Source organism: Danio rerio, chromosome 6 (genome assembly GCF_052040795.2).
Source record: "Danio rerio strain M-AB ecotype USA chromosome 6, GRCz13ab, whole genome shotgun sequence".
Classification (NCBI taxonomy): Eukaryota; Metazoa; Chordata; class Actinopteri; order Cypriniformes; family Danionidae; genus Danio; species Danio rerio.
Window position 1 is genome coordinate 51499053 of NC_141026.1, and position 23456 is coordinate 51522508.

The 23456-nt window shown below is 40.7% G+C and overlaps 1 long non-coding RNA gene across 1 annotated transcript in view; it reads right to left on the reverse strand.

Annotated features, from left to right (window-relative positions):
- The window catches only part of LOC141386358 (uncharacterized), a 39546-nt gene that overhangs the window by 13404 nt on the left and 2686 nt on the right, over window positions 1–23456 (reverse strand). The window contains exon 2 of the long non-coding RNA XR_015494267.1: window positions 19687–19756. This is a non-coding gene — a long non-coding RNA (uncharacterized LOC141386358). The remainder of the gene's footprint in view (window positions 1–19686; window positions 19757–23456) is intronic.

A 23456-nucleotide genomic window follows, 5' to 3' on the forward strand; every position in this document is an offset into this window, starting at 1 on the left:
ACAATACTCATTTTCAAGCACTCCCTAATCAAACACACCTGAATCGACTCATCAGAACATTAGAAGAGACTCCAAAACCTGAAGTTAATGGGGCAGATAAGAGAGACATCCAAAATATGTACTGTGGGTGTGCCTCCAGGAACAGGGTTAAGACTCTTAAAGGGACAGTTCACACAAAAATGAAATTCTGCCATCATTTACCAACCCTTTACTTATTCTTTTGATCAAAAAAGAAGATATTTTGAAGAATGCTGGTTGCTGGGACTCATTGACTTTCATAGAAATTGATTTTTCATTCTATGGAAGTCATAGAGTGCAATTATTCAGCATTCTTCAAAATATCTTCTTTTTAATGGAGCACAGAAGAAAGATCCCCATACAGGTTTAAAACTACACAAGAGAACACAAACAATGAGGTAATAATTATGTTTAAATGAACTATCCTTTGAACATGAGCATCCAGCCCAATCTCACAGTAAAATACAACTTTTTATGGGGGTTTCAAGAGTTAATTCATATGAATGTGTATTATTTGCACAATTTTAAAGAAAAAAATGCATTAATTGTCATCCATAAATATAACCAGCATTGCTGACTGTACAAAAATGTCAAATAAAATTGCAAGAATTCAATTAAATTTGTCAATAATACACCTAAACATTAAATATAAAAGTAGTGTTGGAATGTCACCGCATTACATGACAAAACACTAAACCATGCACACTTTAAAAGCACATATTTCTCAAAAATATCTTTTAAATGATTAAATAACTCACCAATGCACAGTTTCTTCTTGTTAAACATTAGCTGATATATTATAGAGGACTAACACTGCTTATAAAGATTCCCAAAGTGTGTTTACTATTATATGTTAATCCAATAACATGTCAAAAAGACAATAAATGCAAATGGGGTCTGAACTATGTGGAGCTTGAAGACTTTTAAACCTCTTCAAGAGACAAATGCATTTGACTGAATTGCTTTATGGTGTGTAGACACTCATGCAGTTGAATGCATTTAAACTGCCACTAAAGCACACTTCCTCTCTGCCTACTGACCTAATTACTGGGATTTAATACACATAACAAATAAGATGTAACATTTTCCATCTGATATGATATGTTTTGTTTGAGGGCAAAACCCAAAATGCAAACAAACACAGGCCCAGAACAAATTTGTGGTCCGAGTTCAAACAACAACAATAGCAAACCGCTGGCTCAATTCATTTTTATATGTATTTTGTACAAATATATATATATATATATATATATATATATATATATATATATATATATATATATATATATATATATATATATATATATATATATATAAATGGTGCAAACAGGAACCAAAACTCAGGGCCGAAACTCTCTTTTAATTAAATGGGCATCAAACAATAAAAATTAAAAAAAATTATCAATGTAGTATGATTTGCTCCTCCCCCAATGATGGTTGGGTTTAGGGGTGGAGGTTGGTGAGACTGAACTCATAAAAACAAATTAGTCACTAAACTGACAAAATATAAAATAGTTAGGTTTCCTCGAGATCAGGCTGATCCAATTTTAAAGAAAAAAAATGTATTGATTGCCATCCATAAATATAACCAGCATTGCTGACTGTACAAAAATGTCAAATAAAATTGCAAGAATTCAATTAAATTAGTCAATAATTCACCAAAACATTACATATAAAAGTAGTGTTGGAACAAAACATTAAACCATGCACACTTTAAAAGCATAAATGTAAAAACCTTTTAGCAAGTGTCCAAAAAGTTGGTGTGTGTTAGAATGTGCCAGCTATAAAATCATGTTTACATCACTGGCACATTCTAACACACATCAACTTTTTGGACACTTGCTAAAAGATTTTTACATTTATCCATTTTAACATTAGAAAATATACCCTTTACTTTAGTCAAAAATAAGTGATGCCCTCTGATTAAACATTGATACCATACCCTACACTGATGAGAGAAAACTTAGCATTCCCAAAATTGTGATGAATAATGAGTTTGCTTTACAGATTTCATTCATTCATTATCTTTTCAACTTAGTCCCTTTATTAATCTGGGGTCGCCACAGCGGAATGAACCGCCAATTTATCCAGCATATGTTTTACGCAGCGGATGCCCTTCCAGCCGCCACCCATCCCTGGGAAACATCCATACACACTCATCCACACACACACTCATATATTACGGTCAATTTTATCCTACCCAATTCACCTGTACCGCATGTCTTTGGATGGTGGAAACCGGAGGAAACCCACGCGAACACAGAAAGAACATGCCAACTCCACACAGAAACAGACCCAGCCAAGGCTCGAACCAGCGACCTTCTTGCTGTGAGGCAAACGTGCTACCCACTGCGCCACCGCATCACCCCCTGTTTTACAGATTTAAGGATTGAAATTTCATTCAAATGTTTTATTTTGGAGGTTTAGTGATGGCGGCTCATTTTTGACCCAAAGGGTGAATAGTGTATAAAACAATAGGAGGGTTAAACACTATGTGAACATCAAAGCCTAAAAAGGAGAACTCGAATATGTATTTTCTCAAATACCAGAGTGCAACTGTTTAGTATTTGTCCCCTAAGGAGTCGCTGAATGAGTCTGCTAGTTTCAGATCTACAGTGGTCCCATATGGTTGGGATTGAGCCAGAACAACCCACAGAGCCTCAGAACTGCGCCTTCCCTCTGTATTTCACATGAGGACATATTTTTCTGTGCACAACATTAACATTTCTCATCACTTGATCTTGCATGCTGCTGGAATGCATGTTAAACAATGTACATCAAGAATATGCAGAATAATTACAGTATATTGGCTGATAACTATTGTCGTCTCTAACAACACATAAGTAACAACCAAGGACACCCTAGCAACAACCTAGACTCCAACCTGTGGTGACACAAAACCATAACAACCACCTAATAACCAGCAAAGAAATGCCCTAGTAACCACAGCAATGCCAACGGCAACCACCGAACAACATTCATACAACCACCCAGAACACCATGGCTATTTTTTATTGGAGAACCTTTAAAACCATTATGCTGACCACTACAACAGCATTATAAAAGTGAAGAATTTCTAGCACCGTTGCTTCACAACAAGAAGGTCGCTGGTTCGAGTCCCGGCAGAGTCAGTTGGCATTTCTGTGTGAGGTTTGCATGCTCTCCCCTTGTTGGCATGGGTCTCCTGTGCAGGAAACCGGAGCACCTGGAGGAAACCTATGTGAACACAGGGAGAACATGCAAACTCCACACAGAAATGCCAACTGGCCCAGTCGGGAATCGAACCAGCGACCTTCTTTCTGTCAAGCGACAGTGCTAACCACTCAGCCACTGTGCCACAATGAGCAGTTCTTACAGTATAAAGTACAATAAATGTTAATGGAGAATCCTCGTAAACTAAATATATATATATGTGTGTGTGTTTGTGTGTGTGTGTGTCTGTGTGAGATAATAAGAAACTCCTCTGCTTGAACAACAGCTGAGCCCTTGCACAGCCCACCGGGAGACCAGATGAGGCATGTTATGTGTGTGTGTGTGCGCACGTAAGCATACGTGTCCTCCTAATGCTGTCCTACAAAGGCTGGGGTCTTCCCTCTCTCATTTCATCCCAGAATAATGTCACTCCAGCACTGCAGTAACTCTCTCTGACAGGCTATTTAACCGCCGGAGATTGGACCGCACGATAACCACTTTAAGTCTAAAAGCTTTAAAACTCCCAGGGCTCTGTAAAAGGCTGTGCTTATCACAACTGGTCAAAACAGCAATCTAATCTGCTATCTAATTTCATGCCACTTTGTTATCTTTACGTTATGGTTCTAAAGCATAGCAGCATGCAGTGGTTATTAATTTCCTTTCAATGTTACGTGGTAAACATAACAACATTACAATAATTTATATATAGCGTAACACAGGGCTTTTTTTTTACATAACATGACAAATTAAGCACATTTTATAACATGTTTTAGAATTAGGAAGTAGTAAAACAAAAATTATATTATTTTTGAATGTTGATTGGGCAACACAGTGTCTCAGTGGTTTGCACTGTCACGGAACAGCAAGAAGGTCGCTGGTTCGAGTCCTGGCTGGGTCAGTTGGGATATCTGTGTGGAGTTTGCATGTTCTCCTCATGTTGGTGTGGGTTTCCTCCGAGTGCTCCGATTTCCCCCACAGACCAAAGACATGTGCTATAAATGAATTGGATGAATTAAATTGTCTGTAGTGTATGAGTGTGTAGGGGTATTTCCCAATACTGGGAAAGGGTATCTGTTGCATAAAACATATGCTGGATAAGTTGGCGGTTCATTACGCTGTGGACAAAGGGACTAAGCTGAAGGAAAATGACTGAATGAATGTTAATTCTTCCTTAATTAATTTATTCGTTAATTTTCCTTCGGCTTAGTCTCTTATTTATCAGGGCTCGCCACAGCGAAATGAACTGCCAACTATTCCAGCATATGTTTTATGCAGCAGATTGCCAAAGTACTGGGAAATACCCATACACATTCACACACTCTTACACTGCGGCCATTATACAATAGTTCATCCAATCCACCTGTACTGCAACTGTATGGGCTGTGGGGGAAACCCACGCCAACATAGGGAGACCATGCAAACTCCACACAGAAATGCCAACTGGCCCAGCCGGGACTTGAACCAGCAACCTTCTTGCTGTGAGGCGACATTGCTAACCACTGAGCCACTGTGCCACCCATGTTGATTTTTACACGGTAAAAAAAAAGACAAAAAGCCATCACAACAAAAGCTTTTATGCTACTTTAACTTATTTTATTAAGTTAATCAGGTTGCTTTTATTTGCAACTTAATATTTTTAATCAGTTTGACTGATGTAAGTTGAGATGAATAGTAAATATCATTTGATTCAACTAAAAATTAGAACAGTATTTATTTACAGTGAGTGATAATACACATTTTTCAGTCCCACTTTGCAATAATGCTTTATTAATTCATGTTCATTAGTATATTTACTAAAATGAACTAATAATTAACAATACTTGTAAAGCATTTATTATTATAGTTAAACTTTTACTAATGCATTATTGAAATCCAAACTTATGTTTGTTAACGTTTATGCACAGTAAGCTAACATGAAAAACTATATTACCATTAATAAAGGTTAATGAATACTGATTATTAAGATTAATAAATACTGTAATAAATCTATTTTTCATTACTGATGTTAGTAAAATCCTTAGCTAAACTGTTAACAATTTTTGTAAATTAAACAGTATTTAACTGTAATGTAAACTACTGTAAGACAGTTATGCAGTATGTATTTAAAAGTTGCATTGTGAAAATTACTGTACATTTTACAGTAAAGACATACATACAATACTGCAAATGCATATACAGCAAGATAAACAGTGCTGTAAATGTAAATACAGTATTTTGCTGTAATTGATTTACAGTAAGTTACTGTAAACTCTAGAAAACTGTTAACATCAAAGGGCAACTACTCTATGATGAAAATCATCTTTTGTAAGCTGTTTGGACAGAACTGTGTGGAGGTATAGTGTGTCCACAGTCATATTGGGGGGATTTAAAGATAATAAGTCTTTTTTTTTTCTGACGTTAAAATAGAATCCAAATCCCTCCCATTATGAGGCTAACCGCAACGTAACGTAGAAATGTGGTTTCCCCGCCCACCAAATTGATTAACAGCCACATATTAACATGTCTCAGTAGTAATGCGCATAATCATATCAACAAAACATGATGTGCGCAAAGCAACCGAGATTAAAAGATCTGTTGAGCTCTCCGTAATCATCAATCATCATCAAATGTGATCAAGAATGAGTTTTACAAGTTTAAAATTTTTTTAAAAAATGTTTATAATGAATTACAGCAATTTTACCGTCTTTATCACCACAGCCGCATGTCAGTACAATTATAAAAGAAGATGCTTCAGTACCGGTTTGTGGACGTTAAATCAGGTTTATTTTGTACATTAACATAACGGATGTCCATATAGCAGTGGATATTAATGGGTATCCTGTCACATTTGCAGTGCAAAAACAGTGCAAAGTCAAACATGCGCGCTTTGTGTGTGTCCGCTGTGTGTGTGTGTGTGTGTGTGTGTGTGCAGGCGTAAAATTTGTAATGACATTGTTTGTGAATCAAACATTACATGAGATCTGCTTCATTCATGTCTGTCATTGTGCTGTTTATCTGATGCAGCCAGGCTGAGATTGAGGCACACTGACAGGCATCTGGGAGCGGTGGGCGGGGAGAACTAAAGACACAGGCCACAAAAACAGCTACAAGATGCTCAGAGCTAAAAATTTCAATGTTCTGAAAGATATGATAAATAGTTTGATGGGTGTTTGGAGTTGAGACTTTATAGACACATTCTGAAGACACTGAAGACTTAGATCTTGAAAAGGGGGTAAAATAGGTTCCCTTTAACATATACAACCTTATTGTAAAGTTTCATCATTTCATTTTTCAACACATTATAATCAGCTGTTACTGTGCAATGTAAAAAATATATGTATTATTTATTTTAAGAGAAAAATGCTAACTGTTATTTTTTTCGATTGTCTGGTTTTCGATTTTATGGTGAATTTTGACTCGACTTGTTATGGCTTGCTCTACTAATCTTGGTCTGGCAGATGGACTTTCAGTTGGAAGATAATATTAACTTATAAGTTTAAAGTTTAAGGACAGTTCCTTATTATGGTGGTACATCAAAAAGACATTTCTTTTGTTAACATGAAATTTCATTTTCCAGGGTGTCACAGATAGTGGTATTAATGGCTGTGGGCTCAACAGGAAATGGAGTGTGAAATTGAAGGGAGACTCTGGGAGCATATTAGCGGGTCTGCCCTTGGTGACACTGTACACCCACAGAACAGAACAAACACTTTATGATCCATGGAGTTCCAAATTAAAAGAAGAAGAAACAACGGTTACTGTCTTATGAAATATCCCAGGATCTAAAGGTCAGCACAGATGGATACAATAAGAGATAAACAGGGGAAAAAACTTAAAAGCTGAGAGTAGTAAAGAGACAGTGCTTACTCTTGTCAATTAGTTTATCAGTAACTCCAATAAAAACACAGAAGAGTGTGGATAAGAACACCATTTGCAACCACAAACTGCAAAACCCTAGCAACCATTTATTGTAGCAACAACCTAGCAACCATCCAGAACATGCTCATGACCATACGCAACACATTTATTAAACACCCACACTGTACAAAAAATATTGAGTTAAACTTAATATAAATCCACCCAAAAACATAGTTAATAAGAACCCTATAGCAACCCATTTAGTAAGCATCTAAATACAACCCAACAACCCACAACACACAATGCAACCACATAGCAACACCCTCACAACCACAAAAAACAACCTAGAGACCACACATTGTAGCAACATCCTAGCAACCAACCAGAACATACTGACCAAGCACCCAATAGCAACACATTTAGTAACCAACTAAATACAACCACACAGAACACACAATGCAACCACCTAGCAACACCCAAACAACCACTAAAAACTAAAAACTGTAGCAATTTCCATCAACCAACTGTAGTGATGATCAACAGTCAATTTAGTAACCATCTAAATACTACCCAACCACCCAGAACACCCCATGCTTCCTAGCAACCATCTAGAACATAGTGACCAAGAACCTAATAACAACACATTAAATAACCATCGAAATACTACCCAACCACCCACAACACCCTAACAACCACTAAATTGTATACCACCATATTGTAGCAACATTCTAGCAGCCACCCAGAACATAGTGACCAAGAACCCCATAGCAACACATTAAGCAATAATTTAAATATAACCTAACCACACAGAACATGCAATGCAACCACCTAACTGTCAGGGTTCTTAAAGAGACACAAATGCAGGCTTGAGAGAATCAGGGGAATTTATTTTCAATATCCAAACAAAATATCTTTTTAGAAAAAGATCCAAAAAATCCAGCCAGGAGGGAAAAAGCGGAACAAAAAGGTATCTGGGCTGTCTGCAACTGACAACAGTCCTGGCACAAATATTTCCGGTGGAGGTCGTCCCCTTCGTGAACCTCAGACAAGAAAAAACAAAACAAAACAGCCGGAATAAAGTCACACAAAAATAACAGAAATTCAGTTGCCTTCTCAACTATACCCGGCAGGGGGCGCTCGATGAGGCGGACGTGTGGGGGATGCTGAGCAGCGAGTGAGAGAGAGGGGAAGCCGGTGTTTTGGAGAAGGCCGGCGGGCTCCGAGAGCGAGAGGAAGTCCGGTCTGGAATAGAAGGAGATGAGGAAATAGACCCAACACTGGATGTAAGGACCTGGCGTTGCAGCGACACGGAAATCCCACTGGATAGCGCAGAGAGAGAGAGGAAGAGAGAGAACAAGACAGGACAGGACACGACACGAGTGGCTGAGCGTAAGCGCACTCGCAAATAACGATCTAGCACAAGACAACACACACACGGGGAATAAATAGAGCAGAAGGAGAGCTACTCATGGACTGCAGGTGAGTGGAATCAATTATGTAAATAGAAAGATTGGGTAACAAGGGGGAGGGATGCCTTAGGTAAACACGAGGTGACAGATCAAAACAACATTCACGTGCGCTCGTGACATGTAAACAAACATACACAAGAAGACAGCGTGATCAGACTGGGGATGTGACAGTACCCCCCTCCCTACGAACGCCACCAGGTGTTGCATGGAGGGGCTCACCTCGTTGCCGACGGAAGTCCCTGACCAGCGCCTGATCCAGAATATCCCGGGCCGGAACCCAGCTCCTTTCCTCTGGACCATAACCCTCCCAGTCCACAAGGTATTGAAAGCCCCGACCTCTCCGTCTGACATCTAGCAATCTCCGCACAGTATAAACTGGGGAACCATCCACTAGGCGGGGGGGAGGGGGGGTTGGGGCAGATGGAACAAGAGGTGAGTACAGCACAGGTTTAACCCTAGATACATGAAAAGTAGGGTGTACCCGACCAAGCGTGGGGGGGAGCTTGAGCTGTACCACCACCGGACTCAAGACCTTGGTGATCCGGTATGGTCCAATGAACCTGGGTGCCAACTTGCGTGAGGCTACCCTAAGAGGCAGGTCCTTAGTGGAAAGCCATACTCTTTGACCACACCTGTAGCGGGGAGCAGGAGTCCGATGTTGGTCAGCCGCTGCTTTAGTCCGTCTATTAACCCGGGCCAAGGCCTCCCTAGCTCTCTTCCAAGTGCGGCGACACCGCTGGACAAACGCAAGGGCAGACGGGACAGCAGCTTCGGGTGCCTGTGAGGGAAACAAAGGAGGTTGGAAACCCACGGAGCATTGAAATGGAGACATACCTGTAGCAGATGACGGGAGGGAGTTATGAGCATACTCCACCCAGGGCAGTTGTTGGCACCAAGAGCTAGGATTGTGGGACGTCAGGCAGCGGAGAGTACGTTCCAAATCCTGGTTTGCCCGCTCGGACTGCCCGTTGGTCTGGGGATGGAATCCAGAAGACAGACTCGTTGAGGCCCCGATCTGTCGGCAGAATTCCTTCCAAAACCGGGAGACAAATTGGGGGCCCCTATCAGAGACCACATTGACCGGAAGACCATGAATCCGGAAAACGTGATCAATCACCACCTGTGCTGTCTCCTTGGCTGAGGGGAGCTTGGGGAGGGGAATGAAATGGGCTGCTTTGGAAAAGCGGTCCACCACCGTGAGGATAACGGTGTTGCCTTTAGATTCAGGAAGACCAGTGACAAAATCAAGGGCCAAGTGTGACCAGGGGCGGGAAGGGATGGGAAGAGGACGGAGCAGACCAACGGGAGGTGCATTGGACGTCTTGTTCCGAGCACAAACCGAGCAGGCAGCCACGAACTGCCTGACGTCCTTGGCCATAGATGGCCACCAAAATCGCTGGCGGATGGCAGCCAGTGATCTCCGAACTCCTGGGTGGCAGGTCAACTTGGAGGAATGACCCCACTGGATAACTTCTGAGCGCATCTTGGCTGGAACAAACAGTTTGCTCGCCGGGACCCCCCTCGGTATTGGACCCATCCGTCCGGCTTGCTCAATCCGTCTTTCAATGTCCCAGGAGATGGATGCCACCACCACTTCCTTGGGTATAATGGTGTCGGGTGGTTCCACTTCCCCTGGGGCCTCAAACAGACGGGAGAGAGCATCCGGCTTTATGTTCTTGGATCCTGGCCTGTAAGACAGGGTAAAATTAAAACGGCCAAAGAAAAGGGCCCAGCGAGCCTGTCGGGAGCTCAGCCTCTTGGCTGAACGGATATATTCCAGATTCTTGTGATCCGTCCAGACCAGAAAAGGCTGAGCTGCCCCCTCCAACCAGTGACGCCACTCCCCCAAAGCCAACCTCACCGCCAACAACTCCCGGTTACCTATGTCGTAATTCCGTTCAGAAGGACTCAGGCGGTGGGAAAAGAAGGCACAGGGATGCACTTTCCCATCCAGACATGACCGCTGAGATAGGACTGCGCCTACTCCGACATCAGAGGCATCTACCTCAACAATAAATTGCCGTTCAGGATCTGGAATAGACAAGACAGGAGCAGAGATAAAACGGGACTTTAATTTATCAAAGGCCTCCTGAGCATCAGCTTTCCATTTGAACGGTACCTTAGGAGAGGTGAGTGCTGTTAAGGGTGCAGCAATCTGACCAAAATTCCTGATGAATCGCCGATAAAAGTTGGCAAACCCCAGGAATCGCTGCAGAGCCTTACGCGAGTCAGGAGTTGGCCACTCGGCAACAGCCCTTACCTTACAGGGGTCTGCCTGGATCTCTCCTGCCGAAATTATGAATCCTAGGAAGGGAACCGACTGGGCGTGGAATACGCACTTCTCCGCTTTAACATAGAGCTGGTTCTCCAGCAGCCGTTGTAGCACCTGGCGAACATGTTGAGTGTGTACCTGTGGGGATGGGGAAAATATCAAAATATCATCAAGGTACACAAAGACAAAGCGGTTAACCATGTCTCTCAACACATCATTGACCAGGGCCTGGAAGACCGCCGGGGCATTGGTCAGACCAAATGGTAGGACCCGGTACTCAAAGTGTCCCGTAGGGGTGTTAAAGGCGGTCTTCCACTCATACCCCTCACGTATGCGGATCAGATGGTAGGCATTCCGGAGGTCAAGTTTGGTAAAGACCTTGGCTCCTTGCAATAACTCAAAGGCAGACGACATGAGAGGTAAGGGGTACCTGTTCTTGATAGTGATGTCGTTAAGCCCTCGATAATCGATACAAGGACGCAAGGAGCCATCCTTCTTTTTGACAAAGAAGAACCCAGCGCCTGCCGGGGAAGAGGAGGGTCGGATGAGTTCAGCTTTAAGAGATTCGTTAATGTAACGGTCCATGGCCTCTCTCTCAGGACCAGAAAGGGAAAATAATCGACCCTTCGGCGGAGAAGTGCCTGGGAGGAGTTCAATGGCGCAATCATAAGGACGATGGGGAGGCAAGGAGGTGGCCCGAGACTTGCTAAACACCTGACGCAGATCATGGTACTCCGCCGGAACCCCAGCCAGATCAGCCGACTCCACCTGCGGGACAGGACACAAAGAAACAGGAAAAGAGGCAGGACCCAAACACGTAGCAAGACAACACTGATTCCATGACAAAATTGAATTATTCAACCAATCAACGTGTGGGCCATGCTGCAGTAGCCATGGATGCCCTAAAACTATGGGGGCACTTGGGGAGTCAAGGAGGAGCAGCGTGGTGACCTCACGGTGATTGCCTGAAACAATGAGTGTGATAGGAGGGGTGCTATGGGAAACAGTGGTAATAAGAGTGCCATTAAGAGAACGGGCAGGGATAGGGTCAGAAAGAGCAAGAGCAGGTATCCCCCACGAAGTGGCCAAGGAACGATCCATGAAGTTACCCTCAGCTCCAGAATCGATCAAGGCCGAACAGGAGTTAGAAAGATCCCCAAACTGGACAGAGACAGGAATAACAGTACGAGAAGGGGAGGAATGCAAAAAAGGAGTAGCGCTCACCAGGATCCCCCTCTTCACTGGCGAGCTGTGCCTTTTAAAGGACAGGTGGCTGCGAAATGTCCTGGCTTGCCACAGTACAGACACAAGCCCTTAGCGAGGCGATGCTGCTTCTCCTGGGGGGTGAGCCGGAGGCGTCCCACCTGCATAGGCTCTGGGCCAGCGGAAGCGAAGTTGGAGGCATCAGAGACGGGAAAGGTGTCCTCAGTCCTCCAGGGTGAGCGGGGTGCAGAGCGTTGATGGCGGCGGCGTAGACGTCCCTCCACCCGTAGAGCCATGTTGATCAGGTCGTCGAAGTCATGAGGCAGATCGATGGTGGCTAACTCGTCCTGAATCACCTCCTCCAGTCCTGCGCGGAACATGGATCTGCAGGCCCCCTGGTTCCAGTCACAAGACGCTGCTAGCGTCTTGAATTGGATGGCGTACTCAGTCACTGAACGCCCTGCCTGTCGCAAACGGGCCAGCTGATCAGCAGCCTCCTGGCCCCGAGCGGATCGGTCAAACAGTTTTATCATTTCCTGTCTGAACTCATCAAAAGAAGTGCAACAAGGAGCTTGAGTGTCCCAAACTGAAATCCCCCAGTCACGAGCCTTACCAGTGAGAAGCGTCAGGACAAAGGCCACCTTAGTTTCTTCCGTGGCATAGGTGCGTGGCTGTAGCGCGAAAACCACTGAACACTGGGATAGGAAGGCTCTGCAGGAATTCGGATCTCCATCATAGGGTGGCGGGATATTGCAGCGAGGCTCATGTTGATAGTGAGGACCAGGAGCCGCTTGCCCTCCCTGGGCAACGTCATGCTGCAGCTCTTGTATTCTTGCTGTCAACTCAGCTACCTGATTGGCCAGGAAGTCCACCTCTCGTGAAGTGTTGGTCAGCCTGACCTCATGCTGCCCCAGCAACGCTCCCTGCTGTGTAACGGCGGTTCGGACGGAATCTGAGCCTGCTGTGTCCATAGCGGCTAGATCGTTCTGTCAGGGTTCTTAAAGAGACACAAATGCAGGCTTGAGAGAATCAGGGGAATTTATTTTCAATATCCAAACAAAATATCTTTTTAGAAAAAGATCCAAAAAATCCAGCCAGGAGGGAAAAAGCGGAACAAAAAGGTATCTGGGCTGTCTGCAACTGACAACAGTCCTGGCACAAATATTTCCGGTGGAGGTCGTCCCCTTCGTGAACCTCAGACAAGAAAAAACAAAACAAAACAGCCGGAATAAAGTCACACAAAAATAACAGAAATTCAGTTGCCTTCTCAACTAAACCCGGCAGGGGGCGCTCGATGAGGCGGACGTGTGGGGGATGCTGAGCAGCGAGTGAGAGAGAGGGGAAGCCGGTGTTTTGGAGAAGGCCGGCGGGCTCCGAGAGCGAGAGGAAGTCCGGTCTGGAATAGAAGGAGATGAGGAAATAGACCCAACACTGGATGTAAGGACCTGGCGTTGCAGCGACACGGAAATCCCACTGGATAGCGCAGAGAGAGAGAGGAAGAGAGAGAACAAGACAGGACAGGACACGACACGAGTGGCTGAGCGTAAGCGCACTCGCAAATAACGATCTAGCACAAGACAACACACACGGGGAATAAATAGAGCAGAAGGAGAGCTACTCATGGACTGCAGGTGAGTGGAATCAATTATGTAAATAGAAAGATTGGGTAACAAGGGGGAGGGATGCCTTAGGTAAACACGAGGTGACAGATCAAAACAACATTCACGTGCGCTCGTGACATGTAAACAAACATACACAAGAAGACAGCGTGATCAGACTGGGGATGTGACACTAACGCCCAAAAAACACCAAGAACAGCCTAGAAACCACATATTGTAGCAATTTCCCATCAACCCCCTGCAGTGATCAACAGTCAATTTAGTAACAATCTTAATACTATCCAACCATTCAGAACACCTAATGCAACCATTTAGAAACACCCCAACAACCACCAAGAAAAACCTAGAAACCACATATTGTAGCAACATCCTAGCAACCACCCAGAACATCGTGACCAAGAACCCAATAGCATTTAGAAACCATCTATATACTACCCAAACACCCAGAACACCCTAACAACCACTAAAAACAACATACTGTAGCAACATCCTAGCAACCACCGAGAACATAGTGACCAAGAATGCAACCATCTTGCAACAACACTAACACTAACCACATAATGTAGCAATTTATTATTAACCACCTGCATGATCAACAGTCAATTTAGTAACCATCTAAACACTATCCAACCACCCGGAACACCTAATGCAACCACCTAGCAACACCCTAACAACCATCAAGAACAGCCTAGAAACCACATATTGTAGCAATATCCTATTAACCACCTGCATGATCAACAGTCAATTTAGTAACCATCTAAACACTACCCAACCACCCAGAACACCCAATGCAACCATTTAGCAACACCCTAACAACCACTAAAGACAACATAAAAACCACATGTTGTAGCAACATCCAAGCAACCACCCCAAACAGTGACCAAGAACCCAATAGCAACACATTTAGTAACCATTTAAATATAACCTAACCACTCTTAACACACAATGCAACCACCTAACACCCTAACAACCACTAAAACAACCTAGAAACCACATATTGTAGTAACAGCCTAGCAACCTCCCAGAACATAGTGATCAAGAACCTTATAGTAACACATTTACTAACCATGTAAATACTACCCAACCACCAAATGCAACCATTCAGCCACAACCCTAACAACCACCAAGAATAGCCTAGCAACCACAATACATACCAACAACCTAATCACCAAGAACAGCCTAGCAACCACATGCTGTAGCAATTTCCCATCAACCAACTGCGGTGATCAACAGTCAAATGAACAGATCTGAGTTTAGGGTTTAGTTACTTTATAAGTAAAGTCAACTTGTATTTAAGGCAACAGGTTTACTCACTCTTTTAAATAAGGTAACTGAAGGTTTGTTTTTTTAATTATAGTGATGAATTTAAATTATTTGCACCACCTCAGTCTGTTAAACGCTGAGTCATTGCTTTGTCTTTCCACCTCAGCTGTGGATCACTTAGAAAAGCCCACAGGCATGACATCACATCTGTGGCCCAGCGCCAGTGATTCCTCAGTCTGAGTGATGTCATCAGGTGCCTGTCGCCATAGTAACAAGAGGGGCACCATCCAATGATGGCAGAATGTAAAAGTGGAGACTGTATCTGCGCACACTGGCTTTTGTCAGTCTTTCACATGTTAATATCTTGACTGTAATCTGAATGTGACATTAAGGTTACTGCATTCAGCAGAGATGATCAGATGTGTTGTATGGGATTTCGATTTGATGCTATTCTCGAACGCATGCAATTAAAGTCGTTGTAATATGATAATGCACATCAGTGTGTGTGTGATCTGCTGCAGTGAATGGGTGACCTTGAGCTGCTTCTGGCTTCATGCCACTGTCTGCTACCTCTGGATCAAACTCAACAGTGTTGGGGGACAAATGCTGCAGAACTTTAAATGTATGACTTCAGATTCATGAAATTATGACTATGACTTATATGAAATGCATGTTCAATATATGCTAGAAATGTAACGCTGGCCTATTATTATTATTTTTTTTTTAATTTGCATGATAACTTCACTTATTTAAGTATTCATGCAAATCAGTACACTGCAAAACCCAAGTCAACTTTATCAAATAAAATGAGTGAAGTTTACACAAAATTGACTGAAAGTTAATTCTACTCATTTGAAAAGAGTTTTGAATTCAGTGATTAAGGTAATGAGTTAATTAAACACCTCAATACTTCAACTTAAATGGAGTAAGTTACCAGTACTCATATAGATTAGCTTAACTCAAATGGTTTGTTGCAATCGGTTTCCTCAAACGGTTTGAGTTGCCTTTACTTATTGTGTTTTACAGTACTGGGTTTGAATTCTCCTCATTTATTGGGTTTTACTGTACTTAAATTGCTTTGTTTACTCAAATGGATTAAGTTCACAGTACTCAGTAGGATTAGTTTTTGAACTTAAATGGTTTGTTGCAATCGGTTTCCTCAAATGGTTTGAGTTACCTTAACTTCTTGGGTTTTGCAGTGTAGTTTCCATCAGTGAAAGACATTTCATTCGATGCGTCAAAATCCATTTGATTAAGAAATTTCAATGAATTTTTGTAAAATAAACGTAAATTTGTTGTTTAAAAATGTTTGATAGTAATTAAAATGATTACATTTATTATATAATTAATATTTATTAAATAATTAAGAACAAAAAAAAATTACTTGGTAAGCATAGTCAATTTTCAAAGCTAAATGGATTATTACAAACTTAAAATGAAGTAAAATCTATTGCTTTAAAGGATAGTGACAAAATATAAATATTTAAAATAAAAATAAATTAGTATTTTGGGGCTGCACTGTGATCCTTAAAGGGATAGTTCACACAAAATACTATGGAAGTCAACAATTACAAAATATCATCAACTTATTTATGTTTTAAATTACAGTTGAAGTTAGAATTATTAACTTATTAACCCCCCTGAATTATTAGCCCCCCTGTTTTTTTTAGGCATGTTAACTAGGCAAGTTATTGTATAACGATGGTTTGTTCTGTAGACTATCGGGGGAAAAATTGATTAAAGAGGCTACTAATATTGACTTTAAAAAAGCTTTTTAAAAATTAAAATATGCTTTTATTCTAACCAAAATAAAACAAATAAGACTTTCTCCAGAAGAAAAAATATTATCAGACATACTGTGAAATTTCCTTGCTCTGTTGAACATCATTTGGGAAATACTTTTAAAAAGGAGGGTTTAATAATTCGGAATTCTGTACCTGACATTTAGTAGTGTGAACTATCAAATTACAAATACTCATATTACTGTAATTGAGTAGTTTGTGTGTGTGTGTGTGTGTGTGTGTGTGTGTGTGTGTGTGTGTGTGTGTGTGTGTGTGTGTGTGTGTGTGTGTGTGTGTGTTTGTGTGTGTGTGTGTAATTTACTAAGTAGTTTTAAAAATCTGTTTTCACAGATTTTTAGTGCTGTATCTGTATTTTTACTCCACTGATTTTCTTCTAACTGCATTTACTACTTTATTTTTTCTTGTTGGCGTAGTAGTAAAATTCTTTTGTTTCGGAACTTATCTCTTTTGCCCAGTTAGCGCGGTTCGTTTGGCATATGTGAACAGGCCAATCGCACTCTGTTCCGCGCCAAAGTTATCGCTCCGAGACCGCCTGAGTGAGGTGGTCTCGGCTCGATTGAAACGAACCCTGGGGTGGTTCGATGACAGTGAGAAAGTGATCTGATCCGAGCGCGGTTATATCAGTGTTTTATGGATATGTAATAGGCATACGGCTATATGAAGAGAGAATTATGAGTAGGGCGGGAAGTCTTCGGATGCCTGCAAACGAGTAATGATCTCCCTGTAATCTCGCTTCTCCCTCCCGGTCCTCAAATAGGCATCGTCGCGCACCCTTCTCACCCCCTCCCCACCGCATCTCTTCTCAGACACGTCTCGCGCGTGCGCACCTTGTCAATCACCACCAAACCACCACCTCTCCTGACAGCTGAGCGGGACGCTGCAAAATAAACCCTGACTATGACACTCTGACCAATGTGACGAAAGTTTACTCGCACGTGACTTGTTTTAGCTCTTTTGGTCCGATTAGAAACTTTGTAGTGTGAAAGCGAACCGCTCCAAGAGCAAAAAGCAACAATGTAACATTTGTAATCTTTGTTTCGGAACAACTGAATCGATTCACAGGTGTGAAAGCACCCTGAAATCGACTAATAGCTAAATTCACTACAGAATATTACGTTTTCACACACATCACAGTGTAATATTCACTATTCTTGAGTATGTTTAAAAGGGCTACATTTTACTCATGCTTTGAGTAAACTTTACAACAGATACTTTTACTCGCACTAAATTTTTGGGCAAGTAATGGTACTTTTACTTGAGTATGATTTTCAACAACTGCTGACATTTTAGTATAAACTGCTGTTAAGCTGAATGACATTTAAATGGGTGTCTTCAACAAATCATGCTAAAGTCGCATTATAATCACTATTTCTGCTTTTTTGTGAGACTTTTTTACTGTCTTTAGTCTTAGAAAATTTGTATTTCATTCCATTAAACTAATAACACGTTTTAAAGGTAAAACAGTATTTGATAAACAGTGAATCAGTCTTCACTCCTGTCCCTGGGCACTGGACAATCTTTTAATGTCCTTAAAAGCTTTTTCCATCCCACCCCTTTTACCTTCAATACAACAAATTGACCACATTGTCCCTTGTGACTGAACTTGTGTATTTATATGAGCGTGAGTGTGCTTTCAGACTGACCTGGGATCAATAGGGCCTGGCCCATGCTTGAATTTCCTCTCTTTGGCTTAGTCTTAAATACATCTCACCCAAAGCACGGGATTTTGAACTGACCCCTCGGTTTTAATTAAAGAGTGCCAGCTAATGCAAGTGGAAGTGCACGAACACTCCTTCCTATTGACTTCTCTCATGAATAACTGTGCAGCTGTCAGAGAGATTTCGTGATTGACATGCACGCCATAAAAACAAACAGCGGGGAGATCGCCACAAAGCCCACTGCACAATTCACATTCAAAACCATCCCTGGAAAGCGCACAGAAAACACAACCAATGTGCTAAAGTAAATTAAACTGATATAAAGATAACGAGCAATTAATTTGCCACAAGATCTGCATTCATCATTTGTATATCAGCTGAGGAATGCAGCAAATTGAAATAGATTAATCAAATTTTTGCAGGAGAAATTAATCAGGTTTTATTGTATGAGCTGTAACCCAATTTACAGGGAACGTGCTCACAATGTTAGTTTACATTTATCTCAATGTTATGAGAAAACGTTCTTTCAGTGCAATTTGACATTCTAAATGAATGGTTGCAAAATAATATGATGCTATATTCCCTTAAAGGGACATTCGTTTATCAAATCACCACAGCAGAATGAACAACCAACTTTTCCAGTATATATATTTTTTTACGCAGTGGATGCCCTTGCAGCGGCAACCCAATACTGGAAAACACCCATACACACTCTCATTCATACTCACACTCATACACTACAGCCAATTAAGTTCATCCATCTCACTTATAGCGCATATCTTTGGACTGTGGGAGAAACTGGAGCACCCTAAGGAAACCCACACCAACACAGGGAGAACATGCAAACTTCACACGGAAATGCCAACTGACCCAGCCGGGACTCAAACCAGCTACTTTCTTAACATAAATCATTGAATCAGATTAGACCATTAGCATCTCAATAAACAGTTGAGATTTACCATATTTTAAGACATCCAGCCATTCTCCAAGTCCAACAGGAGCACTTTTAGCTTAGCTTAGCATTAATTATTAAATCAGATTTGACCCAGGATGCCCAAACTCAGTCCTGGAGGGCCCGTGTCCTGCAAAGTTTAGTTCCAACTTTCTTCAACACACCTCCTTAGATTCTATACCTAAAAAGAGCTTGATTAGCTGGTTCAGAGCAGCAACCCAATACTGGGAAACACCTATACACACTCTTATTCACACCAACACTCATACACTACAGCCAGTTCATCCAATTCCCCTATAGCGCATATCTTTGGAGTGCGGGGGAAACTGGAGCACCCTGAGGAAACCCACGCAAACACAGAGAGAACATGCAAACGCCACACAGAAATGCAATTGACCCACCTGGGACTTGAACCTGCGACCTTCTTGCTCTAAGGTGACAGTGCTAACCACTGAGCCACTGTGCCGCCTCCTAAAGGAAAATATATAGAAAAATAAAAATAGGCTCATTTTGGTAAACAGTTAAACAGTTGAGATTTACCATTTTTTAATACATTCAGCCGTTCTACAAGTCCGACAGGAGCACTTTTAGCTTAGCTTAGCATAAATCATTGAATCAGATTAGACCATTAGCATCTTGCTTAAAAATGAAGCGGGCAGCAGGCACTCCTACAAATACAAGTAAGGTAAACAAGGAGGTAAACTTAAACTGTTTAAATCTACACTGTAAAAAATATCCACAAATTAAAAGTTTTCCGTATTTTGTGATTCATGTTTTTATTTTTCCCCATTTATTTATGCTTTGAAAGGCATTGTGGGACCTTGACCTTTCTTCCAACAACTTTTAACCTTGAAAAGTTTGAAAAAAATTTTTTATTAACAAATTTTAATAGTTTTAGGTGATATATTGTCTGGGTTGGTGTTGTATATTACGATACAAAAACCTTCTAATAAACTGAAAGTATATTTTCTGCTATTTTACAGACATTGTTCTCTATCGATTATTTCTTATAAGTTATATTTTTTCAAACTACTAAAATGTCAATAAAAGTCACTTTGTTAAACTGTAGAGCTGAATTTTCAACATCAAAAATTGACAGTTCTTAGAACTTTTGTTCGTTTTATTCAACTGGCCGAGACAATTGGGTAGTAAAACTGTCCTTCTGATTTACCACTGCGGCAAATGGCCAAATCTGTTGCTTTTGTGAGCGGGAAGGCAATTTGTCTGTATTGTTTTCTGTCTGCAATTTTCATTTCTCAACCTTCAGATCCAATCAGTATAAAATGCCACTGCTTCACAGACAGAGAGAAAGGTCAAGAATTTACTCTCCAGAACACTTCCATACAACTACTCCTGCAGCATGTGCACAATATGGCGACTCATTTGTGCATTACTGCATACAATACATGTCAAGTAAAATGAACTACACTAGTATTTATTTGATTAGAGGGTAAAATAAGTAGGAAATACCTTCATATCAATATACTGATAACAAATATCTATATGTCATCCACACACTTCTGCTCAGGGGGCTGTTTAGATGAACATGTAAATATGCGTCGCAAACATTCCTGTTAAATACAGTAGTGAGGAAACAGGAGATAAGAAAGCATCCGATTATAGAAGCAGGATGTGTTTCCACAAGATTCAATGGTATCTTGTTGATGGATTAAAACTAATGTTATGATCATTTGGTCGATGTATAACAGTGTAATAAGCTTTTGTAAGAGTTGTCAAACTAAAGAGTTTATTTAAGCTTATCTAAATGTTACACCTTTTGTATTTCCCTATAAAAAATAGGTTACACTTATAGTTTAAATACTAATTAGTTTTTTACCTACCTTTTATATTACATAATGTTGTTTATTATTACTTATAAAGTATGATTTCAACTACTACCTTACTAACTATTAATCAGCAGCAAATTTGTCGTTTTTTGAGCTAAAACTTATTTTGTAAATAGTAAGACGTTAAAATAAAGCATGACCAGCATTCAAACACTGCCAATTAAAAGTGATTAATGCTTAAAAATGTTACAACCACATGAAAGGGCAACATTCTACTCAGGCCCGGATTGGCTAATCGGGAGGACCGGGAGAATTCCCGGTGGGCCGGTCTATTTTTTGGCCGCGAGGGCCGGTTTCCCTAGCTCCAGAATCTGTTGCTCTCAGCAGTCACATTTTTTAAATTATTTCATTTATTTACTTGACCGCAGCCTTTTTATTCATTATTTTACCGCAGCTTCGTGAGCAAGATGCAGCCTGCAGGTTAATGAGTCAGATGAGTCTCTACTGTATGTATAGGTTGTGGTCCAGTGGGCTGCACATTAGGTTACGACGTCGCTGACCTGGGTTTGATCCTCGACTAAGTAATTTATTTTTTTCATATTTATTGTTAAGACATATAATACTGTTAGGGTTGTTGAACATTTGAAGTTCTAAAGCAGCTGTTTTCTCAAAAAAAGACATGATAGTGTCATTAGAAACTGATTTGGAAATGACCTTATTTTAATATAGTCAGTCATGAACTGAGGTGGGCCGGTCTGAGGCTTGAAACTCCAGGGCTGAAAAGGAGTCCCACTCCGGCCCTGATTCTACTGTACATTTAAGTACTTAATTTGTTGAATAACTTCTTGACTCACTGATAAAGTGTGTTCTGAATATTCCCGATTTGGATGCCCTACTTATAGTGCACATCATAAGGCAAACAAACAAATGGAGACACATTGGCTATGTTCACACTGCGAGGCTTAATGCTCAAATCAGATTTTTTTTCCTCATATTGGATTTTTTTTTTTTTGCATAGCTGTTCACATTGCTGTCTTAAATGTGGCCAATATCAGATTTAAATGTGTACAGATCTTGTCTTAAACTGACCCGCATGCACAAAAGTACAACTACGCACAGCACAAAATGACTAATTATGCATACAATGTGCTGTATGAAGTGAATAAAGCATGTTGTGGGATTAGGTTTAATATGATTATTTCACAGACAACCGTTGCATTTTCTATGAACTGGTCGTGCTAGTTCTAATGTGCATTTCAGTGTTTGAAACCTAAAATACGTGTTTTGTTATTAAAAACACTGATGATTTGTCATTTATGACAAGTGCGATGGGTGTCTCTCTGACCACAGATGTGTGAACTTTTCAAGGGTTAATGAGCAGCCGCAGACTGAACTGTCAAGGCAGGGATCACACCTGGTTCATCTGTTTTGAGAATCATATTGTTTGCAGAGTCTGATAACTAGCCTACTGTTAATATATTTTAATTTGTTATAAACAACATAGGCTGTATCCAGTCAAAACTCAAAGTAAAACTGAAACGTTGTCTACCGGCATATTGAAGGATTTTGCCCCTAACAAAAAAGCTTAAAAGAGCAATAACCTGTTGCATTTGGTTTTGTTAATGTGTTAATTATTTAAGTGAAATAAATTTCATGTAGGTCTATGTATTTTATGATTTTTATCTATGATATTTTATTATGGTGGTATTTTTAATGAACAATCTTTTTTTTTTTTGGTTACAGGTTAATGGTTGATGTTTGGTTAACGAGCGCCAGTTGTCATTCCAAAAATATAAAAAAATGTCCAACCTTAAATTTTGGGGGTAAAGTATTTGTCCGGTCTGGATGATGAATTTCTACATAACCATTCACACTGCGGTCAGATTGCAAAACATCAGATCTGTATCTAATTTAATACCACATGAAAGTGGCACAAATCAGAATAGAAAAGATCAGATTTCACACGGTCTGGGCTGTTCACTGTCATAAAAAAACAGATCTGAATCACATGTGCGCAAAAAAAAAAATTATAATCAGATATAGGCCACATTTGCATGCAGTGTGGATGTAGCCATTGTTAAAGTATTGTAAAATGCAATACATTGGATATGGGCTCTACAACTACAGCAACTGTAACTCACAAAAACAAACACAAAGACCATTAAGTACCTTTTAAAAACATTATAAATAACCTTATATGTGACTCTGGAGCACAAAAACAGTCTGAATTTGCATGTGTGTATTTGTAGGAACAGGCAAATACAAATTTCGTATGTGTCAAAATGCTAGATTTTTCTTTTATGGCAAAATCAGTAAATTATTAAGTAAGGAGCATCACTAAGATCTTAATTTTTTTAACTTTAAAGGCAATTTTCTCTGTATTT